The following is a 23,092-nucleotide window of genomic DNA, read 5'->3' as shown; positions in this document are numbered from 1 at the left end:
CAAAAAATTTATGCAAGAAAATTTAAAAAAAAAATTGATAGCATTAAAAAAAATTTCTATGCATTTATTTATTTATTTTATATTGATACTTATATCAGCAAGTTTTAAATTTCCATTTCAATTTTTCATAACTTCTCAAATTACACTTTTTCAAATTTAAAGACACAGATATTAAACATGCAATAATTTGTATCATGTTAATTTCTATTATTTTTTGAATTTCAACTTCACAAAAATATTCAAATAGCATAGATTCTAACTTGATAAAATTTTTCGACAATATAAAAAATTCTTTCGGCAATGTGCAAAATTCGTTCGAAAGAATATTTTGTAATTTGTAAGAATTTTTTAACAACAAAAATTCTAATTTACAGGAATCTATTAACAGATTTCTTAATCCGAAACACCTTTTCGATGACTCAATTTCTAAATCGCAAAATTCTTTCGAGAGAGAAATTTGTAATTCGAAAAATTCTTCTAATTTGCATAATTCTTTTGTCAAAATATTTTTAAATTTGCAAATTTCTTTTGATAATATTTCTAATTTGCAAGACAAATTTGACAATTGATTTTCTAATTCAAAAAACTTTTTCGGTAATTCAATTTTAAATCACAAAAATCTTCAGGCAATTTTTCTATTGAATTAACCGGTTGTTCAGAAGGTAGAAACCATACCTTACTTACCTCGTCGGTCGTTGATTCTCCCCCTGTTGAGTTGCTTTCTTCCAATATCTCTCCCCCTTCATTGATGCTCACTTGGGATGAGCTTTCTGTGTCCTCGGGATGGAGATCGACTATCTCGACAATTTCCTCATTCTCAGACTGTTCTGGCATTGAATCGGTGTTGGATTCATCCTCGACATTGGCTGGTTCTTCGTAGATCTTCAAGAACTTTTCCCAAAGTTCTTTTGCATTTTTGTACTCTCCGACTCTGTCGAGATCTTCTTTTCGTATTACGGTTAGAAGATGGAATTCAGCTCGCCCATTTGCCACAAACTCGTCGCATTGCTTCTTGTTCCAGAGGCGTAGATCGAGTTCTTCTCCATTCGTTGTCTTTGGTGCTTCATAGCCAGATTTTAATATGAAAGAAATACCAACATCAGAATTAAGATATACCTCCATTTGTTTCTTCCATGAAGAAAACTCCCCCTTGAATGCTGGTGGATATTCGCTAGCTTCGGCCATCGTTTTGTTGCTTCAGACAGCGGTTAGTCCTTCTGAGGCGTACTCGACTCTGATACCACTTGTAGGACCGTTGGGCCGGCTAGAAGGGTTGGTAAATAACCTGTCAATTAAAAACAAATAACCCTTCCTCGAACGATTAAGCTAACACTTGTAAAATGAATTAAGCAGATAAATAGAAGCATAAAAGAAAAGACGAGGCACCAGATGTTTACTTGGTTACAACCGATGTGGTTGTTAATCCAAGGAAATTAAGCTCAAAAACTCCTTCAAGCGGAGAAGCCTCTTACAGTGTTTAGGCACAGAAAACAGAAGCTTAACTACAACTAAAGTATACAAGTGTTTGGAAATAGAATGATCGTGATTGTTGAAAAGCTTCTGGACCAAGGCTATATTTATAGCCTTGGTCGGGGCGCCTGGAAGGGTTCCGGGCGCCCTGGGGGGATAAAATTTATCCCCCAACGGTTGGATCGAGTCAAAGCTCGATCCTGTGTAAAAGTCACTTCCGGGCGCCCCGGACAGTTCCGGGCGCCTCGGATAGCTCCGGGCGCCCCGGAGCCAAAAGTCAACCCAGTTGACTTTTGGTCCGTGCTCTTTTCTCTGGTTCAGCTCGCCTCTGGTCCGGGTCTTTCTGCTCCGTCTCCGCTTGCTTGGGTGATCTCTGACATCCGGAATAGGGCTCACCCGAACCCATCTTCCGGTCTTCTCGAGCGTGCTTCCCTCCGGCTTCTCGTCCCTCGGAATTGCCACGTGTCCCTTCTCGTCCACCAGCGTACTCATCCGCAGACTTCGTCCCTCGGTCGCACCCCGTGCCGACCTTCGCGCTAGCTGCGTCTCTTGCTCCCCAAGCAATCTTCCGCTCTGGCTTTCGTACCTTGGAACTACCGCGCGCACTTCCTTCTCGTCCGCCGATGTACTCTTCCGCAGCACCTCGTCCCTCGGACTATCGTCCTTCTCGCTAGCTGCGTCTTCCGCTCGAGTACCTGTGCTCCTAAGCTCCTGCACACTTAGACACAAGGTTAGAAACAACGCAGGACCAAACTTAACTTGTTGATCACACCAAAACAACCTTGGGGTTCCAACAGCCTCGACCAGAAGCTTCGATATAACATTCAGAACGACTTCATCTCTTGCGCGTTGCCGAGAAAACACTTCCACGACACCTCAAAGCTCCGACAACAACCGAGAACAAGAATCTTCTTATTTGTAGTCATCGGTATTCTTTATTTTAGAGTTGTTTTTTGTAATCGCTTACTTGTACTTATTCGGAATTGATAGTGGATTGCCTATCGAAAGCACTCTTACGTGCGGGCCTTAGAGTAGGAGTCGACACAGGCTCCGAACCAAGTAACTAAAAGTGTTAGCGATTGCTTTTACTTATTCTTATATTCCGCTACACATTTACTTTGAGTTTTCCGAAACAAATGAATTAACCACGAGCGCTATTCCCCCCCCCCCCCCCCCCTCTAGCTCTTTCGATCCTACACTTTACGGTCATATCGATGCACTCCTCCATTTCAACCATCCTACTTGTATTTTATATAAGACATCTCTCAATCCCTCCATTGTTTTATAAATATGATCCTAAATATTTAAAGCTCTCGATTCTAGACAATTCATCATGTTCTATCTTAACAATTGTCTCATTGCATCTAATATTGCTAAACTTAAATTTCATATATTCTGTCTTTATTCTACTAAGTCTAAAATATTTTCCTTCTAGTGTTTTCCACCAATATTCTAGTTTAGCATTTACTCTTTCACATGTTTCATCTACCAAAATAATATCATCTGTAAACAATATGCATCACGATACTGTTTCTTAAATGTGTATAGTGAGTTCATCCATAATTACTGTAAAAAGATAGAGAATTAGAGTTAATTCATGATGTAACCCTATCTTTAGGGGAAATGATTCAGTTATTCCGTCTAAAATCTTTGTTGGGGTTGCAAGGTTGCAAACATAGTCCCACATTAAAAACACATGAGAAAGATCATGGGTTTATAAGAGAAAAAATATCTCCAATGGAATAAGACCTTTTGGGGAGAGCCCAAGAGCAAAACCATGAGGGCTTAGGTCCAAAGTGGACAATATCGTACCATTGTGGAGATATCTAAATTCTTTTCGATCCAACAATTGGTATCAGAGCCTGGACTTCCAAAAGGTTTAACCGTCGACTGTGTACAAGAGCTAAGGTCTAATTAAGCCATGTGGGTGCAATATTGACCTCGAACAAAGAAAGTGGGGGCTCCTATGTTCGGATCAAGAGGACCAGACACTAGACATGATGTCCTAGTTGTGGCTAAGCAAGGAAGTCCTAGTAGGTCGGGTGGATCAAGGGGCAGGAAGACCTGGTGGGTCGAAAATCGGACGTGGGAAGCCTGTGGTCCTTTGTTTGAGGGGGGGATTGTTGGGGTTGCAAGGTTACAAATATAGTCCCATATTAAAAACACATAGAAAAGATCATGGGTTTATAAGATAAAAGATATTTTCATTGGAATGAGGCCTTTTGGGTAAAGCCCAAGAGCAAAACCATTAGGACTTAGGCCCAGAGTGGACAATATCATACCATTTTGGAGATATCCAAATTCTTTTCGATCCTATAGTCTTTACTCTGATAGTTAGATCTTCATGCATATCCTTAATTAGCTCAATATATGTTACGCTAACACCTTTCTTTTTTAGAATTCACCATATAATTTCTTTTGAGACTCTATCATAAGCTTTTTCTAAGTCAATGACACCATGTGTAGATCTTTTTTTTTTCTCCCGATATTTTTTAATTAGTTATCTAAGAAGATGTATAATTTCTATTGTCTACCTTCTAGGCATGAACTCAAATTGATTTTCAGTCATCATGGTCTCCTTCCTTAATCTTTTTTTTATTACTTGTTTCCAAAGTTTCATGGTATGACTCATTAGTTTAATATCCCTATAGTTTGCACAATTTTGTATATTTCCCTTATTATTATATAAGAGAACAAGAGTACCTACCCTCCATTTATCATATATTTTTTTAATATTATGTTAAATAATTTTATAAGTCCTTCAATACCTTATTTCCTTAGGCACTTTCATACCTCGATCAGAATATCATCTAGTGCAACAACTTTTCCATTGTGCATCCCATTTAAAACTTGTTCTACTTCTGAAATTTGAATTCAATGATAAAAATTTAAATTTCTATACTTATTTGACCTACTTAAATTACCTAAGTTAAGTTGGTCACATAAACCTTCAGTACATAGTTGATGAAAATAGATTTTCCACCGCTCTTTTATTTCTCCATTGTTTACTAGTATCCTATTATATTCATATTTAATATATTTTATTTGGATAAGATCTCTTATCTTTATTTCTCTCACTTTAACTATTTTATAAATATCTCTTTCCTCTTCTTTTGTATCCAATTTTTGAGATAATTATTTAAAAGTTTTATTTTTTTGTTCATTCACTACTTTCTTACCTCTTTCTTGGTTATTGTATATTTTTATTTAAGTTTTTCTCGTTTTTACAAATATAATTTTTGATAAACTATTCATTTTTTCTTCACTTTATCTTGTACTTTCTCATTTCACTATCAAAATTCCTTATTTAGTGCTACTATATTTTTTACTATCAATAGATAATCTAAAGTAACAAGAAAGTATCAAAAGCCAAGTTTTCACTAGTAAAATTATTTTTCTTTCATTTAGTGTTGATAATGATGGTCCATTTGAGATCAAACTAGATCTTCTTGCAAAAAATTATACCAACACTGAAATAATATTTGATTATCATACCGACTAATTAAATAATAATAGGTATTTACTTTTCATAATATTATTAAATATTGTTGCCATGAAATTTTGTGATTGTCAATAATATCTTCTTCAACCAATAATCCACATGAAATCTTTCGACACATTTGTTTCTATTTCTGTGCTATTTTTCCTAAAACCAGATATTGTAAATTACAATGAGTTTGTTGAGAATTCTTATGAAATTTTGTTGTATATAAATATTTGTATTCTTATTATCTTTTGTTTAGCCTATTTGGTGCGATATCTCAACTTTTGCAATGTAGTGTACTTTGTTCAATTAAAGAATATTCCAGCAAGTTGACTATTGCATTAGTATGGATTATGATATTAATTACAAATTAAAATAAAGGTGTTAGGTGCATAATTTATATTTTAGAATAATTGGAGCGATCGATATATATGGTGATTAAAAGTATATGAATGTGATATATTATAAGCTATGAGCATATGACTTTCTCTAATTATTTAGATATGAATCCCTTTTAGATGTCGCCAATACCACATCATATACCAGTCACAATTAAAGGATACTGAGCTCCTGGACTACTCACTGCGAGCGCTTCCTGATTTATACCGGTAGTCAATGGGAAACTTCCGTGGGACCGGGCCGATCATCCCAGGCTCGACGTTACCTAGTTTGGTTAATCATTTTTTTTTTATTCTTACCATATTAGTAGTCTTCGGGACATGGTGACGCGGTAGGACATCTAAGTTGTAACCCAGATATCCACGGTTCGATCCCCAACTATGACGTATTTATAGGAATTTTTTCTCTAAATGGAGAGCGCAATCAAAGGATGCTAGGCGTCTAGGTTGATCACCGCGCGTACTTTTCAATTTATCCTAGCGATCGGTGAAAAACTTCTGTGGAGTCAAATCGATCACCCCTAGAGATAGTCAATAAAATTAACTAAAATTATCAAATTTTTTTATTATTTTTACTATATTAATAGGCCTAGAGACGAATTAGCAGCGACAATAAACGAATAATCTCATATTCTTACCATATTAGTCGAGTAAAATGTAGATGCATGCCGCCTAAACCACATCATGTACAAGCAAGACTTAGTCTTACCATATTAGCTGAGTAAACTCTTATTCCTACTAATGTTGGGCCTTCACAAACAACACTTAGTCTGACTACCACAGTAGGTTTTTTCTCGATCTATTGACCATCTAAATTCACCAACTATAATCTCATTTTCTTCACAATGGGGTTTGTTTACACTTAAATTAAATTTGTTTTAGTCAAACAATTACAATGACAAAAAAAAATCACTTTTGGTGAGAACAGTATGTTAGTACAATTGATCTCTAGTCAAGGTTGATCAAGTTTAGTGAGACTTGAGTTTCGGTTCCGATGTTTAATTAATATTTTAGTTAGCAAAAGGAAAATCTAAGTGAGTCACGTTTGACTGATCAATTGATAGTCAGAAGTCTAATAAAGAGTTGACAAGAAACGTGAAATCTTAACAAGTAAAGGTTGAATAGATGCTTAACAATAAAGAAATTTCGATAAGTCAAAGTTGATTGAATGCCAAGTAATGATGAAATCTCAACAAATCAAGATTGATCGGATGTTAGACAATGATGAAGTCTCGACGGGTCAAAGATTAATTGAATACTAGCAACAAGAAGTCTCAGTAAGTCAAGATTAACCGAATGCTAAGGAAAGGAAGTCCTAGTACATAACCAGATACTAGGAAAGATGAGAATTCAGCCTTGATAAGTCTGAAATATAAGTATTAGTCGATTAATAGAGTATATTGATCGATTGATGGACTCTAAACCTTGAAATTAGGGTTTGAGATATCTTTAGTATTTGCTACCATGGATGTGCTATAGTAATTCTGAATAGTAGTCTTCTAGAGTAACTATAAACATTAATGTGCTACAGTAACAAACAACTGATGGATTTGATTAGTCGACTGATGGTATTGTAATAGTGAATAAAAGTTTCAGAAATCAATTGGAAAACTCGATTGATTATAATCAGTCGACTGATGGAGTATATTAGTCGATTGATGTCACTATTTGAGTGAGATTCATCTGATTAGGTAACAATCGACTGATTGTAATAGATAGTCGATCGATGATGAGGGGGATGGAGTTGTTGAGATGACGTGTCAAAGTAATATTTGAATCTACAGTTGATCAATCGACTAATGGGTGAGATCAATTGATTGATAGACAAAAATCAACTTGAATAACAATCCTATAAAGAAGATTTTGAGGTATTTTGAAGTAGTCGGTTCTTGAGAGGTTAGAGATGAAGTGCTGCTATATTTTTTACTATGAATAGGTAGTCTAAAGCAGCAAGAAAGCATCCAAAGCCAAGTTTTCATCAGTAAAGTTATTTTTCTTTAATTTGTATTTGTATTTTAGTTTCTTGTTATATTATTTAAGAAACAAGTTATAAGAGGTTTTTCCACCTTCAGAATATATCCGAGAAGAAGAATGATATTGATGATAGTTTGTTAGAATTAAGCCTTGGCCGTAGCACTTTGGGAGGTGATGAACAAAGTAAAATCTCATGTTTGCATTGTGTCATCGATTGTATTTCAAGCTTCCATAGTGTTTAGGCCGTATGGGTCCTAACACAATAGAGGCCTTTGATGACTTCAAGAGTCTTGATTCTGTTGGATCCTGTGGTAGTTTTGATGTAATTAACCAAGTTGAGTTAGATCCTGTTATATTTGATTCTTATGTATAAGTGTGTAGGAACTTAGGAATACAAGAAGTCGAGCGGAAGCAAGGGCGACCCTTGTGGTGGGCAGGCAGGGCACCTGCCCAGGGCCCCACTTTGAGTGGGGACCCATTAATTTTTTTTAATATATTATATAAAAATATATTAAATTTTCTCGATTCTTCATTCCTCCTCACCGAAGCAATTCAAGCGAAACTTTCTCGCCCTAGCCCTCTCGCCAATTCAAGCGAAGCTCTCTTGCCCTAGCCCTCTCTCGCCCTCCCTCTTGTCACGGCCTCCCTCATCGCGCCTGAACTCTGAAGCTCCCTGCGACCATGTCATCCCTCGTCGTGCCCTCCCTTGAGCCGCTCTCACTTGCAAGAAATATTTTAGGACTGATTATTTTCTTGTTGTGGTAGATATTGCTCTTATGGAGTTGAGGAGTAGGTTTGAACAATTGAATACTTTTTGAAAAGATGTTTGGATTCTTGTTCGATGGAGAACAGTTAATGGCATTGGATGAAAATGATTTGAGAAAATATTGTGTGAATCTTGAATCTGCTCTAAAAAAGGATGATATGTCTGATATTGATGCATATGATCTACTTTTGGAATTACGAATGTTGCAAGAGATGCTACCTTTAGAAGTATGTGACACAAATAAATCTTGGATGGCCATTAAAATTTTAGAGTTTGCATTGAAAATGGATATTTTCCCTATGATCATGGTTACCTATCAAATTTTACTGATTATTCCTATGACTGTAGCATCAGCTGAAAGGAGCTTTTCAAAGTTAAAGTATTCAAATCTTATTTGAGAACTACACTGAGTCAAGAGAGATTGAATCGCTTAGCGATCCTTTGCATGGAAAAATATATATTGGAGGATATCTCATATGACGATATAATTGATGACTTTGCTTTAAAAACGCAAGAAGAATACATTTTAAGTGATATTGATTGTTGAATAAGTTATTTTGAGAAATCATGTAAAATGTTATCTAATATATAGTTTCTTCAATTACATATTTTAGTTTACTTTGATTATGATATTTAATTAATTTTTTAATATATATTTGATTTTTCAAATTAATACAAGAGGGAGGGTCCAAATGACCAAATTTATAATTTTGCCTCAGGTCTAACTTTTCTCAAGATTGCCCCTGAGCGAAAGACGTAGCTAGCGAAGGATGACACAGGAAGGGAGCCGACGAGCTCGGTGCATCCGAGAGATGAGGTGTTGCGGAAGAGTATACCGGTGGATGAGAAGGGCGTGCATGACGTTCTGAGGGAAGAGAAGTTGGAGTGAAAGACTACTCGAGGAGAATGCTAAATGGATTCGGGTGAGCCCTATTTCGGTTGGCCAAAATCACCCAAGCGGAAGAGCTAGAGGAAGAGAGTGAAGCTCGGTGGCTGCTGAAGCCTTCTGCTGGAAGGTGCCTTCAAGCACTTGAAGGCGTCTTCAAGCCTTCATGGAAGGTGCCTTCAATGTGCATGGAAGGCACCTTCAATGTACATGGAAGGTGACTTCGACCAGGCTGATTTTAGCCGTTGTTAAAGGATAAAGCTTTATCCTTTGGCGTCTCGCTGGAGGCGTCTTCTAGCCCTATGGAAGGCGCCTTCAAGACACGGATAAGATTTTCCAGGGGCTATAAAAAGACTCCTGGACGTAGAAAATAAATATCAACTCCTGCATTCTTTTCCTAGCAACTGTCTGAGCGTTTAACGATTGTAAGAGTCTTCTTCGCCTACACGAATGAGATATTTTAGAGCTTTTCATTGCCCTTGGATTAACAACCACCTAGGTTATGACCAAGTAAATCTTGAGCTTCGTCTTTTTAGCTGTTAATTTAATTTATTATTATTGCTGCTTTTAATTTGAGTTGAAAGAACAAGAAAAGTGTTATTTTTCTTTTCAGGCAATTCACCTCCTCTTACTGGTCCTGCTGCGCGAATAAGTGGTATCAGAGCCTAACAGCCTTAGAAGGATGGCCGGACCGACAATCTTCCCACCGGAATTCGAGGGAGAATTTGTGTCTTAGAAGAAACGTATGGAGATATTTTTCAAAACTTATTTTGAAATACTATTAATAATTAAATATAATTTTGTAGCTCCCAAAGACTCCCAAGGAAATGAAAAAGAAGAACATCAATGGATTAAGAAGGAGCAAGAAGACTTCGTAGCAAACGAACAAGAAAAATTCCACCTACTTAGCGTACTTCCACCCCAGGAAGTGAATAGGATCGGTGAGTACGAATCAACAAAGGAACTTTGGAAAAAAATTCCTGGAGCTGCACGAAAGAACTTCCGAAACAAAGCTGACGAGATGGAACCTGCTTCGGAACCAACTGACAAACTTCCAGATGGATGAAGGAGTTTTAGTAGCACATCTACATGGAAGAATTAAGGAGCTTATCATCGGATTAACAAACTTCGGAGAATCGGTAACTAATCGGGGCACACAAAGATATGCATTAAATGCGTTCCCAAGAACATCGAAATGGACATCTATAGTAGACTCCTACTATATATCCAAAGATCTCGAGGTGAGTATTTTAAAAAATATATTTTTCATTTTTTAATTACACAAATCTAGGTGTGTAGGACAAATAAAGGGACCGAGTCAGGACATTGCCCTAAAGGCAAGAATGGAATATCAAAACTCCGAAGCATCAATCGATGAAGACGAAGCGACTCTAATGGTAATAAAATTCAGTAAATACATTAAATCTAATAAACTTAATAAGCCACAGGCAAAGAAGTACTTTCAGAGTAAAAGAAAGGTCCAATGCTACAACTGCCAAGGGAAATGACACATCAAAGATGAATGCCCTAAACTAAAGAAGAAGGAAAAAGACAAGGACAACAGACCAAAGCACAAGAACTTGATGATCACATGGGGTGAATCATCATCCTCTGAGTCCGAGATCGAGGTCTTCTCCTGACTAGCCCTACTAGCCGACCACCAAGAAGAAGATGAAAGTAGCTCAGAAATGAGCATCGATAAAGGAGGAGAATCATCAGAAGAAAACATGAGATAAGTGAGGTATGTGCACTATCTCCCAAGCAGTCTTTTAATTTTATTAAGATACTTTCCAAAGATTTAGTAAAATTAGAAAAAAAAAATGCCAAGTTAAAATTAGATTTAGCAAAGACATGTCCCTTAGATTTGTTTGACAATTTAAAATTAAAAAATAATAAATTAAAAATACAAATTGAAAATTTGAAAAAAGAACAGGCATGTTTAAAACTATGTAATTTTCAAAAATAAAAAATTAGAAATTATGGTAGGCTAAATTGGTACATTAAAAAAACACCAGAGGCAATTTAGAAAAATCCCTAGAAGGTATGTATCCCAAATTTTTAATTAATTCTGTCACGCCCCAGAGGAGTCTCTGTCCGAAGAAATTTCGGCAGCATCTCCCCTGTACGGCGGACAATATGAAACTTTCTACATATCACATATACATCAGCCACAGGCGGCTGGAATGATAACAATAAATAAAAACAAACACCACGCAGTTTATAAAGATATTCAGCATCTGGCTGTCACAACCACGCAGTTAATAATAGTAATCAATAACAATAGGACTCTGACTCGAAATCCACCCTACTCCACTACACTCGTAAAGCTCAAATCCAACGAACTCACCTCTTCTGCCGTCCAGGCAGGCACGTAGTAAAAATAAAATCCAATATCATATCAAAATCCATCAAAAGGTGTCACTCCATACAATATTCATAGGAAAAATCCAAAGACAATACTAAAACAAAGTCTGATATAGAAAAAGGCCAAAATAAAACCAATAATGAACTAGTAGAGAACTAGCTCTACGTGCATATGGGGGGCCAGCGACTGGAACTGCTCCGGACAGCCTCAACCTGAAAATATCAACAATGGAGGCGGGGTGAGTCCAACACTCAGCAGGTACAACTGATATGCATAATAAAACAAGTAACAGATAACACTAATCATGCGTACAGTCTCCTGAATACGAGAAGGAATAAATGCAACTGAAATGAAATCAGGAGATAACTGTACTAACCGGAATCAAGGTACAAAGGTAACAGGTCGTCAGACCGAAGAAATCATAATCCTGTATGCATGTCAATCAAATGCATCCATACAAATGCAGCATATAAGTGCAACAATCACAACAATAAAATGCAATAAATGCATATGGTGACCGTGCACTCGGACATCACTGCTCCTGACAGTGACTGAGTGGACGGAATGCTGTCGGAGTACTCCTGTCCTCTGGCCCCAAATCATAAATGGGGGAGCTCAATGCTCTCATCTCCCGGTACACAACGACGGGGAGGAAAAATCTCTGCCGGCTACCACGCTGAGTCTCCTGACCAACGGAGCCAAACAGAGTCCACCATCTGCCGGCTACCACGCTGCTACACTAAATGCCAACGGAGCCAAACAGAGCGGAACTGACTGCCGGCTACCACGCTGAGTCCTCAGACCAACGGAGCCAAACAGCAGAACCGCCACACTCCAGCCAGATATACAACTAATCCATGGGTGGTGTGTGCAGTACATGTAACTGGCGATGGGCTCAACCAAAGTGGAGCCGACAATCGCACAGCATGCAATCATGATGCATGACACTAAAAACATGGCATAGTCCATATAACTAGATACAAGTGTGTACCACTGGAAGAAGTATCAAATAGAAGGTACACCAATCAAATAGGGTATCAAATAAACCCTAGATCCAGAACATATCATAGCATGTGGTTGGTTCACTACCTAAAGCATATGTGATCAGGTAGATATCATGCAGTGCAGCATAAATAAACAAACAAACATGTAACTAATCATATAGCGACCAACCGAAACAAACAGATAACACAATTATTGTTATATGTTAAACATATTATCATGCATATCAAAAGACATAAGTCAAAGTACCCGCCTCCAATAAAGTGGTCCAATCCAATAATTGAGAAACACGTCTCGCGTCAAGGTCCTGTATATCACCAATATTTAGTTTAGCAAATTCTATCACGCATTAATTAGCTAAACTAAATCCTAATCGAATTAAGAAATTCCAAATTGGATCAACTCAACACAATCCTACAACCATGAAATCCACAGTTATACTCACAACAATGCATTTACCTCAATCCAAAACTCACCCAATTGCGTATGCCCGACTGTTGAGTCACTGCCGGAGACGCGTACCTTAGTGATATAATGACCGGAACTAGAAGTTACTGCTGCGGAAATAAACAGTGACAGAATCCACTGTGATCAGCCAACAACTCAACGCAACATCCCCAAATTATATTCACATACCTACTCAAACCTGCCTCTCCTATCCAATGCCCCTCGTTCCCTCTCTGTCGGTGGCTGATGGAAGAAGAAGCCGGCAGTGGAGAAAAGAACCAGGGCACAGCGTCAACAATCAACCGATGGGGAAGAGGGCTCGGTAGAATCCTGCGACCACAGTGACCACAAACACAAGAAGCACCTCCGGCGATGAATGGTGGCAGTCGAGTGATGATAGCCGACGATCAAGAGGTAGAACAGTCGGTCGGCCCTTGCTTTGCCGGAAGAAAGGAAGAGAGGTGAAACAAAAACTTGGTCGGCGCTAGGGCAGAAGAAGGAGAAGAGAAGAAGAGGGGAAATCAGGTTCGGCGAGGGAGAAGACGAGAAGATAAAGGGATTTGCCACAAACCCTAGGCCACGGCTGAGAAGAGGGGAAACTGTCGCGGCGACAGTTTGGAGAAGAAGACGGCGTCGAGTGAGGAAATAGGGCACGGGCACGCGAGAAAGGAACTGGCACAGTAGAGGATCGTAGGAAAAAGGAATAAATAAAAAGAAAAGAAAATTTAAAAGAAAATCATGCATTTCCTCATTTAAATAGGGAAGCCCAAACAGGCTTTTCCCGGACCCCGTTTTCATCCCCGTTAACTCGTCCGTACGAGTTCCGAAGAATTCCCGAAAAATTTCTAAAAATTCCGGAAAATTCCCTTATTAATATTCGCCTATTTTCCCGGTATTTTACAAATTCAGTAGGAAGGAACTTATATTGGATTCCAAGATCATACTTAGACTAAAATTTTTTTAATTTTTAAAAGGGTAAAATATCATAAAGGAGATTAAATATTAATTTCTTTAAAAGATTTCGTCTAAAAAAGTGGTTGTTGCTCCATTATCCAAGAATGTCTAGTGTCTCGCCACAACTTGAAAGTCAATTATTGGAATAAATGTTTAATTGACTAACTAACAAGTTAAAAAAATTATCACAATATGTCTTTATGAAATTTTTTTATGAAAAATTGTTCAAAATTCTATTTGAAATTATTTAGAAATTATTTTTTAACTACCCCTAAAATTGAATTTCAAAATTTTCTAAGTTTCTATGTTACTTTTCCCTTTTTTTTATGTGATCAAAGGGAGAATAATAGGTACAAGTTTAAGAAGAGTAAGGGACATTTTTTATCACATTTTATTAGTCCAACTTATCAAGGGGGAGTAAGGGACATTTTTATCACATTTTATTAGTCCAACTTATCACATTAAAAATGCATTTTAATGCTTAACTTAATTTTGTAATTTTTTTACAAAACTTATGTTAGTGCAATTTGTTTATTTTTTATCCTGACTTGAATTTGAATTGATGCACATCAAAAAAGGAGAGATTGTTGGACTCCATAATAGTTTTGATGTAATCAACCAAGTTGAGTCAGGTCCTGTTGTGTTTGATCCTTGTGTCTAAGTGTGCAGAAGTTTAGGAACATAAGAAGTCAAGCGAAAGATACAGCTAGCGAGAAGGATGGCATGGGAAGGGAGCCGACAGGCTCGGTGTATCCGAGGGACGAGGTGCTGCGGAAGAGTACACCGGTGGACGAGAAGGACATGCACTATGTTCCGAGGGACTAAAAGCCGGAGCGGAAGACTGCTCGAGGAGAAGACCAGAAAATGAGTTCGAGTGAGCCCTATTGCGGTTGGCCAAAATCACCCAAGTGGAAGAGTCAGAGGAAGAGAGTGAAGCTCAGTAGCTGCTGCAGCCTTCTACTGGAAGGCGCCTAAGTACTTGAAGGCGCCTTCAAGCCTTCATGGAAGGCGCCTTCAATGTGCATGGAAGGCACCTTCAACCCTTCATAGAAGGCGCCTTCAATGTACATGGAAGATGCCTTTGACCAGGCTGATTTTAGCCGTTGCCAAAGGATGAAACTTTATCCTTTGGCGCCTCGCTGGAGGCGCCTTCCAGCCCTATGGAAGACGTCTTCAAGACACGGATAAGATTTTTCAGGGGCTATAAAAAGAACCATCGACGTAGGAAATAAACATCAACTCCTGTATTTTTTTCTTAGCAACTGCCTGAGCGTTTAACGATTGTAAGAGGCTTCTCCGCCTACACGAAGGAGATCTTTTAGAGCTTTTCATTGCCCTTAGATTAACAACCACCTAGGTTGTAACCAAGTAAATCTTGAGCCTCGTCTTTTTAGTTGTTAATTTAAGTTATTATTATTGCTGCTTTTAATTTGAATTGAAAAAACGGGAAAGGTGTTATTTTTCTTTTTCAGGTAATTCACCTTCTCTTATCGGCCCCGCTGCGCCAACATATTCAAATACCACTAAGATGTTTGTGGATTTAATTTGAGGCCTACGCTATCACCAAAGGCATATAGGACTGTGACATATGCTTATTTGTACAACATCTTGTGCACAAGGAGATGAATACATCTAGTACACAAGAAGATGAATGTGAGGCGAGAGACCATAGTTGCACAAAAGGTAGAGATATATTGCTTCCTAATTACCTTAATAGTTGGTGGAAAATTTTTATGGAGTCAGACTGATCACCTTCAGAATTACTCAGTTCGAAGAGATAGATACTTGAATTAAATAAACCAAAAAAAAGGTGAAGATATCTAAATTAGAGACCATATTAAGGATTATGAGAGTAGATCCTTTGAATCGCGTTTTACGGTTCAAAGGATGAACCACTTTATTCATTGATCTATTTGAATTGATCTCATATATATTTACAATAATATCGAGGAATTGATAGACTAGTAATTCCAAATTTACCAGCTAAATTTTATTAAAAAATGGTCAATAAATTGATAAAACAATGACTAATATTTTTAAAAAATTTAATAACCAAATATATTTTGGTTGTTAACTTAATTAAAATTACCGATCGATCATTGTTTTTCTTAAAAAGAAATCCTTGCTATTTTTTCTGGCTAATAATTTTTTTTAAAAAAAGGTATGATTTTTTTTTGTTTAGTAATTGATATTAACCAACCATGATTTTGTTGGAACCCCAAGGTGTTTTGATGTAATCAAACAAGTTAAGTTAGGTCCTGCGTTTGTTTAACCCTTGTGTCTAAGTGTGCAGGAGCTTAGGAACACAGGAAATCGAGCGGAAGACGCGGCTAACGAGAAGGACGACACGGGGAGAGAGCCGACGGGCTCGGTGTGTCCGAGGGACGAGGTGACCGCGGAAGAGTACACCGGCGGACAAGAAGAACGTGCGCGGCGTTCGAGGGACGAGAAACCGGGAAGGAAGGCTGCTCGAGGAGAAGGCCGGAACATGGGTTCGGGTGAGCCCTATTCCGGAAGGCCGAGATCACCCAAGCAAACGGAGCCGGAGCGAACAGACCCGGACCGAGATGAGCTGGATCGAGACGAGCTGAACCGGAGTCGAAAAGTCAACTTATGTTGACCTTAGGGCTCCGGGCGCCCGAAACCATTCCGGGCGCCCGGAACCGACCGGGGCGCCCGGAAGGGTTATTCATTGATCTATTTGAATTGATCTCATATATATTTACAATAATATCGAGGAATTGATAGACTAGTAATTCCAAATTTACCAGCTAAATTTTATTAAAAAATGGTCAATAAATTGATAAAACAATGACTAATATTTTTAAAAAATTTAATAACCAAATATATTTTGGTTGTTAACTTAATTAAAATTACCGATCGATCATTGTTTTTCTTAAAAAGAAATCCTTGCTATTTTTTCTGGCTAATAATTTTTTTTAAAAAAAAGGTATGATTTTTTTTTGTTTAGTAATTGATATTAACCAACCATGATTTTGTTGGAACCCCAAGGTGTTTTGATGTAATCAAACAAGTTAAGTTAGGTCCTGCGTTTGTTTAACCCTTGTGTCTAAGTGTGCAGGAGCTTAGGAACACAGGAAGTCGAGCGGAAGACTAGGCTAACGAGAAGGACGACACGGGGAGAGAGCCGACGGGCTCGGTGTGTCCGAGGGACGAGGTGACCGCGGAAGAGTACACCGGCGGACAAGAAGAACGTGCGCGGCATTCGAGGGACGAGAAACCGGGAAGGAAGGCTGCTCGAGGAGAAGGCCGGAACATGGGTTCGGGTGAGCCCTATTCCGGAAGGCCGAGATCACCCAAGCAAACGGAGCCGGAGCGAACAGACCCGGACCGAGATGAGCTGGATCGAGACGAGCTGAACCGGAGTCGAAAAGTCAACTTATGTTGACCTTAGGGCTCCGGGTGCCCGGAACCATTCCGAGCGCCCGGAACCGACCGGGGCGCCCGGAACCCTTCCGGGCGCCCGGAATCGACTTTTCAACAGGATCGAGTTTTGACTTGATCCGACCGTTGGGGGATAAAATTTATCCCCCCCAGGGCGCCCGGAACCCTTCCAGGCGCCCGGACCAAGACTATAAATATAGCCTTGGTCCAGAAGCTTAAGTGTAATGACTTGTAATCCAGTGCTTTCATTTGTGTTATTTCTTTCTGTGCTTTCAACGCTGTAAGAGGCTACTCCGCCCAGAGGAGAATCAATTAGTGCGTCTTCTTTGCCTTAGATTAGCAATCCTCTGATTGCAAACCAAGTAATTCCTCTGTGTCTACTTTCTGTTTTAATTAGTCTCTACCTTTTTAATTACAAGTTCTTTTAAGTTAGTTGAATATCCGAGAAGGGTTTTTGGTTTTATTTTGTAGGGCAATTCACCCCTCCCCTCTTGCTGGCCTCCAAAGGGACCAACAAGTGGTATCAGAGCAAGGCGCTTCAGGAGGACTAACCTCCGATCGAAGTAACAAGATGGCCGGACCAAGTATCGTCCCACCAAAATTCGAGGGGAACTTCGCAGATTGGAAGCGTCGTATGGAGGTATTCCTAAAAACAGATTTTGAAATTCGGTTTATTATGAAATATGATTTTGTAGCTCCAATAGATAAAGATGGAAAAGAAAAAGAAGAGAGCGATTGGACAAAGAAGGAGCAGAATGAGTCGGTAGCAAACTGCCGTGCGGAACATCACCTGCTGAGCGTGTTACCGCCTCAAGAGGTCAACCGCATCGGAAACTACTTATCTGCTAAAGAACTTTGGGAGAAGTTCCTGGAACTCCACGAAGGCACGTCCGAAGCAAAGCTCGCGAGAAGGGACATCCTCCGCAACAAACTGATGAACATCCGTCTGGAGAAAGGTGAGAAAGTAGTCGGTCTACATTCAAAGGTAAAAGAACTAGTTACTGGTCTCGAAAATCTTGGTGAAACGGTAACAAACCGGGACACTATACGCTACGCACTCAATGTGTTTCCAAGAACTCCGGAATGGACATCAATCGTCGATGCTTACTATATCTCAAAAGACCTAAAGGTAAGTACTTTAGAAGAGTTGTTTTCTACCCTTGAATTACACGAAACTAGATGTGTAGAGATATCAAAGGACACAACCAAGACTATGGCGCTGAACACAACCAATAAGAATGAACCCGAGTCAGACTCCGAAGACGATCAAGAAACGTACATGGTAAGAAACTTTAAAAAGTTTTTTAGATCTAATAAATTTAAAATGCAGAATAACAAGAATCAAAAAGGTAGAAGAAAGGTACGGTGCTACCAGTGTCAGAAGGAGGGACACCTAAGGGAAGACTGCCCAGAACTCAAGAAGGTCAAAATGAAGACACCCAAGAAACACAACCTAAAAGCAACTTGGGATGACACTTCTTCATCTGAATCAGAAGCTCAAGAATATGCGGGGATTGCACTGATGGCAAGCCACGAAGGACAAAGTACATCAGAACCCAGCATCGATGAAGGGGGAGCGACCTCAGATGGAAGTAGCGAAGCAGAGGGAGATTCAGGCTTCAAGTCTGATATGGTAAGTGAGGTATGCCTCTTACCCCCTGATGAACTTTACTTTGGTATCAAAGCTATGACTAAATCCATGTATAAATTAGAAAATAAAAATGCCAAATTAGAAAATGAAATTTTAGAAACAAAGAGAATTTTGGCAAAATCATGTCTTATAGAGGATTTTGAAAAATTGAAAATTGAAAATAAAAAACTAAAAGAAGAAATAGAAAGATTGAAAAAATATAATGGTTCAAATATTTCTACTTTTAGAAATTATAGAGGTTTAAATTGGTATTATAGATTTCATCAAAGTCAAATTAGAAATATATCAAAAATCTATATACCTAGGAAATACTTGATTAATCCTGTAGGTAAGAACCTCTATTGGGTTCCAAAAACCTATTTAATTTAAAATTAAAATTAGACTTAGCATTTTCAGCAAGGAAATTAAACAACTTATTTCTTTATGAGGCTTTGTCTAAGGAAGTGGTTGTTGCTCCAATAACCAAGAAGGCCTAGTGCCTCGCCACGACCTGAAAGCCAAGTATCGAAATGAAGAGTTTAATTGACTAACTGAAAAAGCATTAATTTAAATTACTTAATGTTTTAAAAGAGTTATTCAATTTGTGTTAGAAAAATAAAAAAATTTAAATTTTTTTTTAACTTAGAAATTTTTTATTATCTTATAAATTTGACTTAGAATTTTTTTTAAGTTATCTTAGAATTTTTTTTTATTGCCTTATAATTTTCTTAAAATTGACTTAGAATTTTTTTTAATTAGAAAATTTTTTTGTTGAGATGAGTTTCAAAACTTAAAATTTTTTTTTAACACTTACGACTGTTTTATCTTAAAAATATTTTACTTAAATATTTCTCTTTCGAAAAAAAAAAATTCTGAAGAGTGTCTTTAAATGTTTTACATTAACCCCAATTTTTATGTGATCAAAGGGGGAGAAGTATGTTAAGTCTAGGGGGAGGTACTATAATTTTTCAATTGAAAAATATTTGGACTTATTGGAATATAAAACGTTTTTATTGCATATGGTTACCATAACTTAACTTGGGTTGCTCACATCAAAAAGGGGGAGATTGTTGGAACCCCAAGGTGTTTTGATGTGATTAAACAAGCTAAGTTAAGTCCTGCGTTTGTTTAACCCATGTGTCTAAGTGTGCAGGAGCTTAGGAACACAGGAAGTCGAGCGGAAGACGCGGCTAACGAGAAGGACGACACGAGGAGAGAGCCGACGGGCTCGGTGCGTCCGAGGGACGAGGTGACCGCGGAAGAGTACACCGGCGGACGAGAAGAACGTGCGCGACGTTCGAGGGACGAGAAACCGGAAAGGAAGGCTGCTCGAGGAGAAGGCCGGAACATGGGTTCGGGTGAGCCCTATTCCGGAAGGCCGAGATCACCTAAGCAAACGGAGCCGGAGCGAACAGACCCGGACCGAGATGAGCTGGATCGAGACGAGCTGAACCGGAGTCGAAAAGTCAACTTATGTTGACCTTAGGGATCCGGGCGCCCGGAACCGATCGGGGCGCCCGGAACCCTTCCGGGCTCCCGGAATCGAGTTTTCAACAGGATCGAGTTTTGACTCGATCCGACCGTTGGGGGATAAAATTTATCCCCCCCAGGGCGCCCGGAACCCTTCCAAGCGCCCGGACCAAGACTATAAATATATCATTGGTCCAGAAGCTTAAGTGTAACGACTTGTAATCCAGTGCTTTCATTTGTGTTATTTCTTTCTGTGCTTTCAACGCTGTAAGAGGCTACTCCGCCCAGAGGAGAATCAATTAGTGCGTCTTCTTTGCCTTGGATTAGCAATCCTCTGATTGCAAACCAAGTAATTCCTCTGTGTCTACTTTCTGTTTTAATTAATCTCTGCCTTTTTAATTACAAGTTCTTTTAAGTTAGTTGAATATCCGAGAAGGGTTTTTGGTTTTATTTTATAGGGCAATTCACCCCTCCCCTCTTGCCGGCCTCCAAAGGGACCAACAGGTTTATCAACTAACACCTAGCTAATAAAACTTTTGGTTGGTAATTCATATTTACTAGCCAAAATCAGGGATTATTGGGTTTTTGTTTGTTTGTTTGTTTGGAGAATTCACTACTCATTTATTATAGCGGATCAAATTGAAAGTGAAACCATCGTAGTAAAGAAAGAGGACTTGTACGAGACAAGGAGTAGCAAAAAACAAAAGTCGTTCAGAAAAAGAGTAAAGTTGATCAATTCCTTTTGCACATGATTGAGAAGCACCTATGGACACGAGCTAGCTTTAATCTGATCTTACCAATCTTTCTACTCGTTAATGAAGATGCATATATAATCTAAGGAGTAGGGGTGTAATCGATTCAAGCTGAACCGAGTCGAACTCTTGAATATTTGAGTTTAACTTGTTTATAATCAAGTCAGGCTCGAGCTTTATTTAACGAATATATTCATGGCTCACAAACTTATTCGAACTTTTATCGAACCTAAACGAGCTTAATAAATATAAATTATAAATTTAAATATTCATTAAAAATTAAATTATATATTTTTAAATATTTATAATATTCTTGTTAAAATTTATAATTTTATTCTAATAAATAAATTTAATATATTTATCTATGTTTTTCATAAGTAGAGTGTAAAATCTATAAATTCAATATCAAAACTATTTTTTTTTTATTTAAAAATTGATTCATGAGCTTAATGAATATGTTCACGAGCTAACGAGCCGAATATTGTGAAACTTGAGCTTGGTTTGTTTATCTTAACGAGCCTCATTAAATTAGCTCAACCGCGCTTTTATCAAATCGAGTTTTGAATAGCTCACGAGTGACTTGACTCATTTACACCCTTACTAAGAAGCTAACCCTTTTATCAATGAAAAACTAGTAAATCAAATTAAGGAGGCATTAAACAATCAATAACTCATGGAATTAAGAAGTCACGCAGGTGATAATATAATTAATCTGTCCTAGCTAGTCCCCATTATCTTGCATGCCCCTTTGCAAATTTATTAATGGAGGGAGGTTGACCTTTAATCAAGTCAAGAGACCCACATTTTAATAAAGCACCCTCAAAATGAAAGCCATGAGCTCATCCACCTTTGTCATGTTGGCCCACGAAACCTACTCATCAAGCAAAGCAATTAATGCCAACCAAATTATAAAGCATAGCTAATATATAGATTAGGGCATTCCAATACAAAGTTTATGAAAAATTTATAAAATTTAAAAAATTGAATAAAAAGTCTTAGAACCATCTTTTAAAGTTTGTAGTTTAAAGACAGCAGTAAAAATATAAATCTATTTTTTTGTCGATGTAATATGAAATCATATAACTCATACTATAAATTGTACAATAAAAAAAACTCATTTAAAATTTAACCATTAAAGATATTTCAATTAATATGACATATTAAAATTATATAAAAAAAATCATTTAAAACCCTAACTATTAAAAATATCCGCGCACTCCATGGCTGAGGTGCGTCCAGCTGGTTCTATGCATATAGATAATAAAACAATTCCATGTAGCAATATAATTAAGCAAGCTATTGTAGTGGGTAGGTATGCATGCATTACTCCACAATTAAAGCAATATAATTGCTTAGCTCCGATTAATTAATTCATTAAGGAGGCCAGGACAAGAAGCATCAGCTTTCTCTCTGCAGCTTTTTCAATTGGCTGGAGTATAATTAATTTGTCGAAGCAAATTCAGAAAGAACAACAAATATTAATGAAGAATTTATTAACCCTTGTCGATTGCTGGGATGCTTCCCAACCATTTCTTACGTTAATTCATGCTGTTCTTTGTTTTTGTCGACCGACGAATTTTGAGATAGATGATCTTGTTCTATTTGAAAATTGAACCTTATTTACTTAGAAATATATTCTGTCTCTTATCAATGATGGTGGATATCATGGGGAGTAAAGATTTACCTATTTAGGTAGGAGAACTTTTATTCTCCAACAAATTATTCAGCTGGAGATTGACCGCTCTCTAATATGATAATTTATGGTTCAAATACCAACTCCATTATATTTGGGGATACTATGAATGAGCAAAATTTTAATTAAATCAAAATACTCAATTGAATTGATTAAATTTGAAAGTTTAATACGGTTAATTTAAAATTTTATTTTCTAAAAAAAATTGACTGATCTAAATTTTAAAATTTAAATTTGATTAAATTAATTAAACTGAATTGACATCAATCGACTGTTATATCATGAACAGTCGATTGTTGTACCTGAATCAAATAATGACTACTACGCAATTCGACCAATCAACTGATAAATCGGATATATAAGTAGAAAAGTATGTTTAGCATCTGATTAGTGGAT

At 37.7% G+C, this 23,092-nt stretch overlaps 1 long non-coding RNA gene across 1 annotated transcript; it reads right to left on the bottom strand.

Moving 5' to 3' along the window:
- Positions 1-12,599: 12,599 nt before the first annotated feature.
- Positions 12,600-13,456, bottom strand: LOC121983155. Its single transcript, XR_006112406.1, has 3 exons — positions 12,982-13,456; positions 12,805-12,902; positions 12,600-12,652 (listed from the first exon to the last, which is right to left on the bottom strand). It is a non-coding gene; the product is annotated as an uncharacterized LOC121983155 (long non-coding RNA).
- Positions 13,457-23,092: the final 9,636 nt, after the last annotated feature.

The sequence above is a fragment of the Zingiber officinale genome, chromosome 5A (genome assembly GCF_018446385.1).
Source record: "Zingiber officinale cultivar Zhangliang chromosome 5A, Zo_v1.1, whole genome shotgun sequence".
Classification (NCBI taxonomy): Eukaryota; Viridiplantae; Streptophyta; class Magnoliopsida; order Zingiberales; family Zingiberaceae; genus Zingiber; species Zingiber officinale.
The sequence above is the reverse complement of the archived record's forward strand: the minus strand, read 5'-3'. Positions and strand labels throughout refer to the sequence as shown.